Below are 11,615 nucleotides of genomic sequence, written 5' to 3'. Positions count from 1 at the left end.
TTTAAGAGAATAAATCTCTGTTGTTTTAAGCAACCCAGTTTGTGGTACTTTGCTGCAGTATCCTTAAAAAGCAAATACACTATGCTTATGAAAGGGTATTTTAGAGTCGTTAATGATAGAATACCTAGCTATGAAAACACTGATGAGGAAGAAAGACAATGTCAGATTAAAATGGCCCTTATGTTTGCAAGCAAAGGAGTATAAGGTCCTAGTATTCAGTGATATAGAAGTTTTTATTGTTATTATTATTAATCAAAGCAGTTACATTCTTATATTTGTTTATTAGAGAGACCATGAGTTGTGGGAAAGATGATAATTTTGAAGGGTAAAAATCTATAGCTATATAGGCCAGAGGAAAAATATTTCAGTTTTGTAGTTAAGGGATAATGATGACTTATACTATTTATTGTTAAACATGCAATGCCCTCTGCGGATGAACATGCTATTTTGGACCTAGCCTAGAGAGTAGTCTTTGTTATCTTTTTTTTTCATTAATGGTGAAGGGTTTCACTGATCTATCCAGATTTTCCTTTTCTATTTCTCTGGCAGTTAAGGTCCTCATTAAAAAGATGGCCAGTGTGGGATATATCTTGATAATGGCATGGACAATGTCTTTGATGAATGGGCTCTTAAGGATGAGGTAATTTAAATTCACAGTACAGAATCTTAAGGCAAACAACAAAACCTGCATAGATTGAAAACCAGGATTTTGGACTCACTAGTACCAGCTGGGAAATCTACCCTTGAATGATAATTAATTCTTGAGCTGGATCGTTATATCTACACATTTCATAACCCAAGAGATTACTTTTTCAGGCAGGCTAAATCTTTTCAATCACAGGTGAATTTGAATGATTATTAATTCACTTTAAATAGTTAGCCAAAGTACCATCATCTGATTAAAGGAAACTGGAGAGACACATACAAGTGGGTACTTTGTACCTTTTTTTCTGTAACAGAATATTTTAATTATTTTTCCTATGATATATAATAACAGAAGCAATTACAGACATTTTGTTTGTTAAAAAATGCTTGGATTGGACTCAAAATTACATTTGTAAAGAGCTAGATGTTTTGATTTCAATATGATAATTTAAAATGCATCGTATTTTTATGTCTCTGGGCCACTATAAAAGTATAAAATATCTGAAATCTCGTTGTCTTTAATTTTGCAGTTTTTAAGTTTCTAATAAAATCACCAAAATTAGTGCAAATAATTTGAAAAAAAAATTTGTCATTTATGAATAAAATAACACCATGGCCGCAGTGCTGGTTGTTAGCAAACAGAGTAGTTTGGGTCATCTGAAGAACATTTGCAGTCCCCCAGAAAAATGTAGAGCACACTTCTGCAGTCTAAAAGATACAAGAAGCATCAGTAGTAGTGATGTTTCCTTACCCATCTACCTTCCCTCTTCCATCCTCTTTTGGGTTATGATATTAGAATCAGTCTTATTATCAATTAAGTGATCTTCCTCATACTCACAATGAGGGCAGCTGCATCAAGCAAACCTTTCCCCTTAGTGAAAATTTTCAAAGTACTTTTTTTTGCTTTTATTACTCAATTTTTGATAGTCTTAATTAAATCCCCAGGAACAAGCTGATATAATTTAATAGGTGATTCAGCTCTGTGGACTTTTACAGATGCCACAGAAAATCATCGTTGAAAGATAATTTCAGAATCAATGAAGGCACTATTAGCTAGCATAGCTTGTTGAAGCACAAGTAAAAGCCACTGTTATTTGACAGTTTTTGGGTGAAATAGGGGTTGCACATAAAGCCTGCACATCACTGTTACCTTTATCGGTATTCAAAAGAAGACTACTTGGAGTACTGCAATGTTTGCTTTGGTTTTATTGAAATGATGAACATGAATATGTCAGCTGCCTGCCTTGGTGAACAAAATGCCATAGAATTTCAATGTAAGAAGCACATGTGGGTTAAGGAGAAACAAAATCCCTTTGTGTGTTTGATTGTTTTCAACAAGGATTTAAGGAACAGCTAGCATGATTCTTATTAATGTGTTCCTTCATTCAAAATCAGTAATTCTGATTAATAAAGAGAATATTCAAAGGAATATTTTAAGAGGAATTAATAGAAAGCTTAGTAAAAATATAAAAACATGAGCACAAAATACCCTATGCTTTCCATATAAATATATAGGAAGATAGCTAGTTAGTTAAATAGATACAGAGAATAGGGATGAAGATTGATTGATTCTGGGTCTCTATCATATCTTTGTTCAATTTAACATCAAATAAAATTATTATAATCAAGGAAGCAAGGAATTTTATATCAGAACTGAAGTATTGTTATTATTGACTGTAAAAAATATATTTAGCCATGGGGCTACCTGTAGTATAATAAAATGAAGAAAAACCATTTCTCAGTTTACTGTCAGGTCAAATTGCTTGTTTTCATAGTTAATTATCCAGGAAAAGGGGGAGAAGAAATCAAGAAAAAGGAAAATAGACTGTTCATACATGTGTGTTCGCAGTTAATAAAGTTTTATGATGGTGTTTGTTGTTTTCCCTACACAGATGCAGTATAATGACATTTGTACTACCTTTAGGCAGAATTGAGACCTATAGAAGAAAAATGAAACACAGAGTCTTGAGGTTTTGTCAAGACAATAATTTTTGAACATATTTACTTGTAAAACATGTTGATAGCCTTATCATTTCCATTCACAAATTTCTCAAGTCCTAAGCGTTCATTTCAATGAGTAATAACAAATTATATATCCATGTAACCAAGAATCTAGGCAAGACATAAACGATTTTCGTCAACATAAGGAGTTTCCTCATATGCCTTTCTATTCAATTTCCACTTAAAGGTGGCAGCCACTTTCTGATTTCCACTCAAACCAGCTTGTTTTGCCTGTTCTTAAATTCTTATAAATGGAATCACACAATGTGTAGTCTTATGTCCAGCTTCTTCCACTCAGTGTAATGTTTTAAAGATCCATGTGTATTGTTTCATGTATTGTTTGTTCATTTTTATTACTTAATAATATACCATTGTAGGAATGTACCACAATGGATTTATCTAATCATTATGATCAATAGAAATTTTGAGTTACTTCCGGTTTTTGTCTGCTAACCAAGGCTCCTATGAGCATTCTTATATAAGCCTATTTGTGGACATATGTTTTATTTTTATTGGGGCAAATAACCTGGACTGGAATTCCTGGTCATAAAGTTTAGTTGTATATATTTAATTTCTTTTAACTATGTTTGACTATAAGAAATTGCCAACCTGTTCTTTAATAAAGTTGTACCATTTTATGTTACTGCCATGAGCTTTTGAGACTTTAAGTTGCTCTGTGTGGTAGGCAAGATAATTGTCCCCCAAAGATGTCCTAACCCCCAAAACTTATAAATATGTTACCTTACATGACAAAAGGACTTTGCTATCTCAATTTAAGGATCTTGAGGTAGAAGCTTATCCTGAATTATCTAGTAGATCAAGTATAATTGCCAAGTCCTTGTAAGAGGGAGACACAGGAAGGTGGGAGTCAGAGAAGGACATATGATGGTGGATTCAGAGATGGTGAGGAGGGGGACAGAGAGTGAGAAAAAGATGGAATGTCATATTACTGGTTTGAAAATGGAGAAGGAGGCCATTAACCAGAGAAGGCAGGGAGCCTCTAGAATATGGGAAAGACAAAGAAATATATGTCACAAACTTTCAAAATAAATAGAACTCTTCTAATACCTTGATTTTAGGACTTTTGACCTCCACAAGTACTAGATAAAAAAAAAAAAATTGTGTTGTTTTAAGCCACTAAGTGTGTGGTAGTTTCTTATAGCAGCAATAGAAACTAATACAGTCTGCATCCTTGCCAACTTTAAATGTTGTTAGTTTTTTAAACTTTTGCCATTCTAGTGAATGTGAAATGATTTAGCATTGCCAACTGAATTTGCATTTCACTAATAACATCAACATGTTTTCATATGCATTTGGACATTTGTGTGTCTTATTCTGTGAAATATTTTTTTCAAGTCTTTTGCCTATCATCCTATCACTTTCCTTCTGTTGTTGATTAGCAGTTTGTATATATTTTTGATACTAGTTCCCTGTGAGGTATGTGTGTTATAGATATTTTTCCAATTTATGGCTTACATATTTATTTTCTTGACACTGGCTTTTGATGACCTATAATTTTTGGTTTGAATAAATCTTAAATGTATCAGGTTTTTTTTAGGAATAGTGTTTATGCCTTATGAAATTGTGCCTACCTCAATGTCAGTAAGCCAGAAGGTTTATGGTTCAAATTTTTACATGTTGACCTACAATATGACCCAAATTTATTTTTGTCTATTGAGTAAGAGTCAAGATTCATTATTTTCTAATACAATTACCCAGTTGTTTCAAAACCATTTATTAAATAACTTCTTTTATTCAATGAATTGATGTAGTACACAAAAATATTAACTTTTGACAAAAATACTTGATCTAAAAGTAAGCAGGCACACAAATAATGGTTTTACTATAAAGCAGGATAAATAAGGCAAAAATCACACAAAGACTTGGGAAAAGCTACACTAGTCATGTTTGCATACATACAGCATAACTATCACAACTATTTACAAAATAGGAAGTTATGTGTTGTAGTTCAATACATAGATTAAGACAGAGAAAGTATATAGAAGAATGAACTTTATCTTTTGACCAGCTGGTGCTTATTTAGGACATCCTGATTAAGAGTTAAAGGTAACTTGCAAACGTGAAAACTTGAAAAATTATTCATGATGAGGATATCTTCATTTCTGAGTCACTTTTAAATGATGAAATGTGACTTCAAAATCCATTTCTTATCAAAAGTTACAACTTTTCAGCATTACCTAGAATCAACCTCATTTAGTATGTCTTGGGTGTTTCATCAAGTGCAGAAGTGCTCAGATGGCTAGGATTCAATATGTTGAGTTGTCATGCTGCACATTCTTTGAGTACAACCTTATGGGGTATATCCCTACCTATGCAAGCCCTCTGTTTTTACTTCTCTAGGTTCATATCTCAAACTGATTTAATTATAGGATTTATGATTGACCTCAGGCAGAAGAAGTTTAAAAGGATGGAGCAAACATATGCATGTGTCTCCATGAACAGCACATCACTGAGCTATTATTCTTGAGGAATTCCAAATCAGGAAAATTACATAGACAGGCTTTTGCCCTAACACTACTCAGCTGCCTAGGCTGTACATGTTTCAGCTCCTTGACTGTCTCTGTTTCTCTTTGCCATTAACTGTAATTTTTCTAGAGTTTTCTAATGACCATCTGCAACTTTCTTACTAGCTAATGAATAATTCTTCATCACCCTCAGTACTTATTAATCTCCTTTCTTGTGTCAAAATTTAGCTAGTTTCATCTATCAGGTAGAGAGTCAGAGAGAGAAAGAGAGAGAGAGAGAGAATTATGATTATGCAACTCAGTTAAGTGATCAGCTGAACAATGTTAATAATCATTTTAAATATGTTTTCTTAACTCACACAGAGCCCTAATAGTTGCAAATAAAACTCCTTGCCTGAGTTACCTGGATAGTGATCTGAATAATCCTCTTTCATGTTATGTGTGGAGATGTAGACAAAAGAAATTACATTATATGGAACATCCAGTACATATATGAAACTATAACAGACTTGTCAAATCGTGTATGATCTTTTACTTTTTGACTGAAAAAGACTTAGTTTGCTGCCCAGAGAAGCCACTAGGGAGGAAAGAAAGGCAAGCAAATAAACTTATCCAGGGTCAAAGGTCTAAAGGAAAAACTTACTTCCTATAAAAAGCAGACAATGTTAGGGCTCATAGATTTTCCTGGGGCTAAAGTCAGAGGCAGTTGCCTCCTATCTTCAAAGGATTCATTTATCATGCCAGTTGAAGCATCATAGAACTTGCCAAAATATCTGTGACTCAAATGTACCCCATTCAAGCGTGAAGAAGACAAAAGCCAAAAAAAAAAAAGAAAAAATGTGATCCAGTAGTACTTTTTTTTAACAGATTTTTAAAATTTAAATTCAATTAGCTAACAAAAAGTACATACTTTCTTTCAGATGTAATGTGCAATGATTTATCAATTGCATATGACCCCCAGTAGTCATCACATCACATGCCCTCCTTAATGCCCATCACCAAATCCAATAAAATTAAAATTTTGAACAGTTATTATTTGTATTATAAGAAACAAAATAAGTGGTTGTCTTCATAGTCTCTCTGTTCTAGACATTTTTTACATTAGTTATGCCATTTCAATAATATAAAATATATGTTATGTATTTTGTATATAATATAATGTATATCTTATTTATATTACATATTAATCTGTATTATATAGTTATATATAAAATCCCTTCATATTTTATCTGTATAGAAAAAAGTAGATATTAAAATAATTATTACATTTGAACTGACAGTTGCTGAAGGGGAGGGAGGTTTAGGGATGAAATAACTGAGTGATGGACATTAAGGAGGGCATACGATATAATGAGCACTGGGTGTTAGTTATATGTAACTGGGTATAATTTAAAAGACTGATGAATCACTGAACTGTGCCTCTGAAATTAATAATACACTATATGCTAATTAATTGAATTTAAATTAAAAGAAAAAAATGTAAAAATAATTTAAAAATAAAATAATAATTGGAGTGGTATATATGAAATAAAGCAAAACATAAACATGGTTAAAGTGACTAAATCATAGTGAAGTATCCTATGCATTTTAGATAGATTGAAATGTGGATTTTCATTTATAATTTATTGGATACCCTTTAAACAATTACCTAACTTTTTAATGCTTTGATTCAAATGATTCAATAAAGTATCCGATAAAGTGTTTAGAACAGAACTTAGCACATTAGCATTAGTTAATAAAAATTGCATTTATTATTAATACTAAAAACAAAAAAAAAAACTTGTAAAACTCTTTAGTATGCTTAAATATGCATTGAATCTAATATAAATCTTCATTATATATTTATATTTAGGTATATTAGGTGAAATCTGTGAAAATATAGTTTTAAGAAATACTTTTACATAGAGCCGAGTTGTATTTTGATACCACATTGTCTTAATATATAATCAGTCCTACATTTGGTAGCATTTAGTTTTGGTTTATTTCTTTTAAATATTTATTTATTCATGAGAGACACAGAGAGAGAGAGAGGCAGAGATTAGGCAGAGAGAGAAGCAGTCTCCCCGGGGAGAGCCTGATGTGGGACTCAATCCCAGGACCCAAGGATCACAACCTGGGCCAAAGGCAGACATTCAACTGCTGAGCCACCCGGGCGCCCCTAGTTTTATTTTTATTTAGAATCATGGATATGAAGAATTATAAGGACCAGCTCTTCTATATGTTCCTTGCCAATTGTTATTCTTGATATTTTAAAAATACCTCTAACTTAAAAAATCAAGCAAACTCTAGGGCGCCTAGGTGTCTCATTCGGTTAAGTGTCTGTCTCTGAATTTTGGCTCAGGTCATGATGAGGGAGTTGTGAGATTGAGCCTTGCATTGGGCTCCACATGGAGTCTGCTTAAGATTCTCTCCCTCTGGAAAAAAAAAAAAAAAAAACTCTCCCTCCTTATCCCTTTGCCCCTCCTCTTGCTTGTGTCTGTTCTCTCTCCCTCTAATAAATAAAAAAAATAAAATAAAATAAAATAAAATAAAATAAAATAAAATAAAATAAATAAAATAAAAAACTCAATATATTCTAGAGAAATCTATGGCATCTTTGTACAGTTCCCATATTTTTATAGAGGACCAAAAGTTCCTTAGGCAGCCTTCCAAAATTTGGCCCAGTTGCATTCTTTAGTGCTATATACATTACTGGCATATAGTCCAGAGTCATCTGAATGCTAGATTAAAAATTGAGCTCCTTCAGCAATCACTAACATGTGATGGCTCTGAATCTTCTCTCATCATATTACTTATCACCATGAAATATTTTCTATTTTGTCTCTCTTTAAAATCACCATGCTTAAAATTGATATAAATAATCTAAGTACTTGTGGCTATTATTTCTATGTATTGTATTGCATTTTTTCAAGATACTTGAATTTCAGTAATCAGTTTCTTTAGCATGCAATACTACCAAAACCAAACAAACAAACAAACCCCCGAATGGTCTGACTACCTAAGTGATTATTCCAGCTAAACTAAGTCCAAATAGACACCATCCCTTTGTTAATAAACTCAGGATTAATCCTCAACCCAAAACATGTATAAGTGTCTATTGCTTTATGCATATGGTATGCATCTTTGAGTACAATCCATTTTTAATTTTTCCAAAGAGATCAAAACTTAAGGATTTTCTTTGCTACTATATTTCTCAATATCTTGGAATCTCTTAGTTATGATTAACTTCAAAATAAATTTGAGAATTCAAATGTTAATGACAAAACATTAACATATGTATGAACTTGGGGATCCCTGGGTGGCTCAGCTGTTTAGTACCTGCCTTCAGCCCAGGGTGTGATCCTGGCATGCCAGGATGGAGTCCCACATCAGGCTTCCTTCATAGAGCCTGTTTCTCCCTCTGCCTGTGTCTCTGCCTCTCTCTCTCTCTATGTCTCTCATGAATAAAATAAAATCTTTAAAAAAATATGTATGAATTCATATCATAATTCTTTTATAACTTAATTTGTTTCAATAGGGAACATTATAAAACTAATGGAAATCTATGATAAAATAGATACTTGTATTTTAATTTTTGCTTTTCTGAGAGTATATAATATTTGACTTATTTGTTAAATATAGATTAATTTTTAATTGAAAAAAGGTCCCTAGCACATATAGAAAACTTGGGAGTTTTATTGCTCATGTTAACTAGTTTTGAGGCAGCAGTAAATAAATGTTTAATCCTACTTTGCTTTATTAAGATAGTGCTGTACTTTGTTATGTTAAATTCCTGAAACAACAAATAGGGACCTTTATTCTTTGAATCGGTGAGAATCTTGAGAATAGAATAAATGCTGCTGCCATTGAACTTTTAAAAAGATGTCTTTTAAAGAAATACTAGCTAGCAAAAAAAGAAAGATTTTTTTTTCATTTTCTGTATATGCTATGCCTTTAACTCCAGAAGATAAGCTAATGTTACATGAAAGGACTTTAATTTTTTTACTCAAAACAATCATGTTGACATAAAAATAATAAATAAAAAATATAAATAAGTACATAAATAAGTAAAATAAACCCTCTTGGAAACCTGTCATATATTATATCATAGGTCTAAGACAAACATGTTTTTAATTTTTTCATTCTCAATAGGATGAGCTTTCCATGTATGTTTAGTGACAAAGTGGAGAATCACAATTAGGAATGAAAATATTTCCAAATTCTGAAAACTAAAAAGAAAATAAGAGTTTAAGGCAGATTAGATTAAGTAGCAATAAATTGGGATTGCTTTAGTTTATAAATTGGGATTGCTTTAGCTTATTCCAAATAAGCTCTAGAACTATTTCCTTCTTTAGAGCATTGGAGTGTGCTTCAGCTATCTCTCTTAGAATTTATCTTGATTTTCTCATTGGAAAAGCTAGCATATTCATTATCCTAAAAATCCTATCATTATTCTAGTAATATAGGATTTGAAAAACTGGAACTAACTGAAGACTTGTGAAGCTGAATTTGGATTTCTTAAAAGAAATACTAAATTTTATATCACATCTTCTGTGACTCTAATAATTCTCTTTGTTTTTTCTATTGTATGTTGTGTAAAAAATACAATGCTACCAATGCCTTTTCTAGACAATAATGTTGTAATAAAATTGCTCATTATATCAGTAGGATCAAACAGTAAATATAAAACTTTCCTAGAACATAAGTTCTTTTTAAAAAGTTTGTGGTGGTTTCCAGAATCAATAGTGTTTATTGTAGTGATCTAACCTCTGTTATTTTTCTAAAACCTTACTTTTAATACATCTCAAAATCCAGTGGTTGTCATGGATTGGTGCCACCATCTTTCTTTATCATGCAATGTGTGTCACATAAATTTGAAATTTACGTAAAAATTTAAAGAGCCAAACGTATCTATGTGCCTCTGTGTATTTAATTTGCAAATGAAATTGAATGAGGAAAAGAGCAAGAAATAACAACAGAGAGAGAGAAAGAAATTTGTAAAGTCTCAGTAAACTAAAGTGAGAGACTCAAATGAATTTTTCCATTGGAGAATAGGTGAAAGAATTGATGAATTTGTCTTTAAGCTTGGACCTTCTCAGAATTCTTCATAAATCATCATATCTTGATATAATCTGTCAGCTATGTTCACTTTGGTTACCATTCCAGAAGCATATTTCTCTCTTTTGTGTTATTTTTATTCTTTTTTGAAAAAATGTACCTCTGATGTATGGAATACTTGAATTGTATCAGCTTTTAGTAGAAATGGCCTCTCCTCTCTTCCTTGACTCTTCTTTCCCTTTCCTGTTTTGCCTTTAATCTTTTTCCCTTGTTAATTGATTATGATTTCCAAAGTCAAGAATCATGACCTCCTGGTTATTAGTGACCTGAAAAAAATTCTCTATTGTTCTATCATTATATTACCTCTGACAGTCCCTGGCAACACTGTTTTGCTCCAGTCAATTCCAATAGCATTTGGATTCAGAAATGAAAGTCTTTGCATTTTTCATTGATAATTTTCTACAAAGCAGTATAAAACGAAGTTTGATACACATGCAGAATCACTTTTTCTTATGCATATTCATAAACACATATATTATGTTCTCACATCTTTACATTTGTACAACTTTGTAGTGAACTTTCTACTATTTAGTTACATTTTCTTCCACTTGAATATTCTACTTATTTATTAGTACAATGGTCCTAAGTCACTAGTCCTAATTTAGACCAACTAGTCTTTATAACATTCTAAAAGATATTTAATGTTACAAATGATTTTGTTTTTTAATTTAATCTTCTTGTGTTTTATACATTTAAATTCCATTATTTTATTGTTTCAGGCAAAAGATATATTTATATTTTTCATTTCAGAAAACTAAAGCAAATACTAAAGGTCTTTGGGAAGCCCCATTGTGAACACTGATCAAGTTATCTGCAGTCTGTATCCTTTCTTGATATGCTATAGTGCCTCTCAGAATCTTGGGAGATGTTACTAATGTATCTAATTTTTATTAGATGCTCATTAATGGGAACAGCATGTACTACATTTTTTTTTTATCTCCAGTTACTGGAACTAAAACGCAGAAATCACCAGATAAATTTTAGATGTATACATGGATGGATGATTTCATCTCAAAACTCAATTTTGCAAGTTTATGCCTTTAACTCTGCCTTTTTTTGCCCAAATATTCTGTGTGTATTAGTTTTCCATTCATATTTAAGAATGAATAGCTGAACAAATTTAGGAAGCTATTGTGGATTTTCTCTTTACATGCTGCGTCTACCTCTGAACAAGAAGAAATTGTCAACAGTGACTAGCAATTGCTAATTTTAAGAGTATGAGCAGAAAATACACAGTCACATGCCTTCCTTCCTCATTGTAAAAATGATGTTGATTCTATTCCATGTTACAACATCCTTTCTGGAAGTCCCCACCTCAGATTTATAGGTCAGTTTCTTTGGAATATGTTATTACTCTGGCCTCAGCAAATGTGAGAACATCTCTAG

This window comes from Canis lupus, chromosome 20 (assembly GCF_003254725.2).
Source record: "Canis lupus dingo isolate Sandy chromosome 20, ASM325472v2, whole genome shotgun sequence".
Lineage (NCBI taxonomy): Eukaryota > Metazoa > Chordata > Mammalia > Carnivora > Canidae > Canis > Canis lupus.
Note: the sequence above shows the minus strand (reverse complement) of the source record.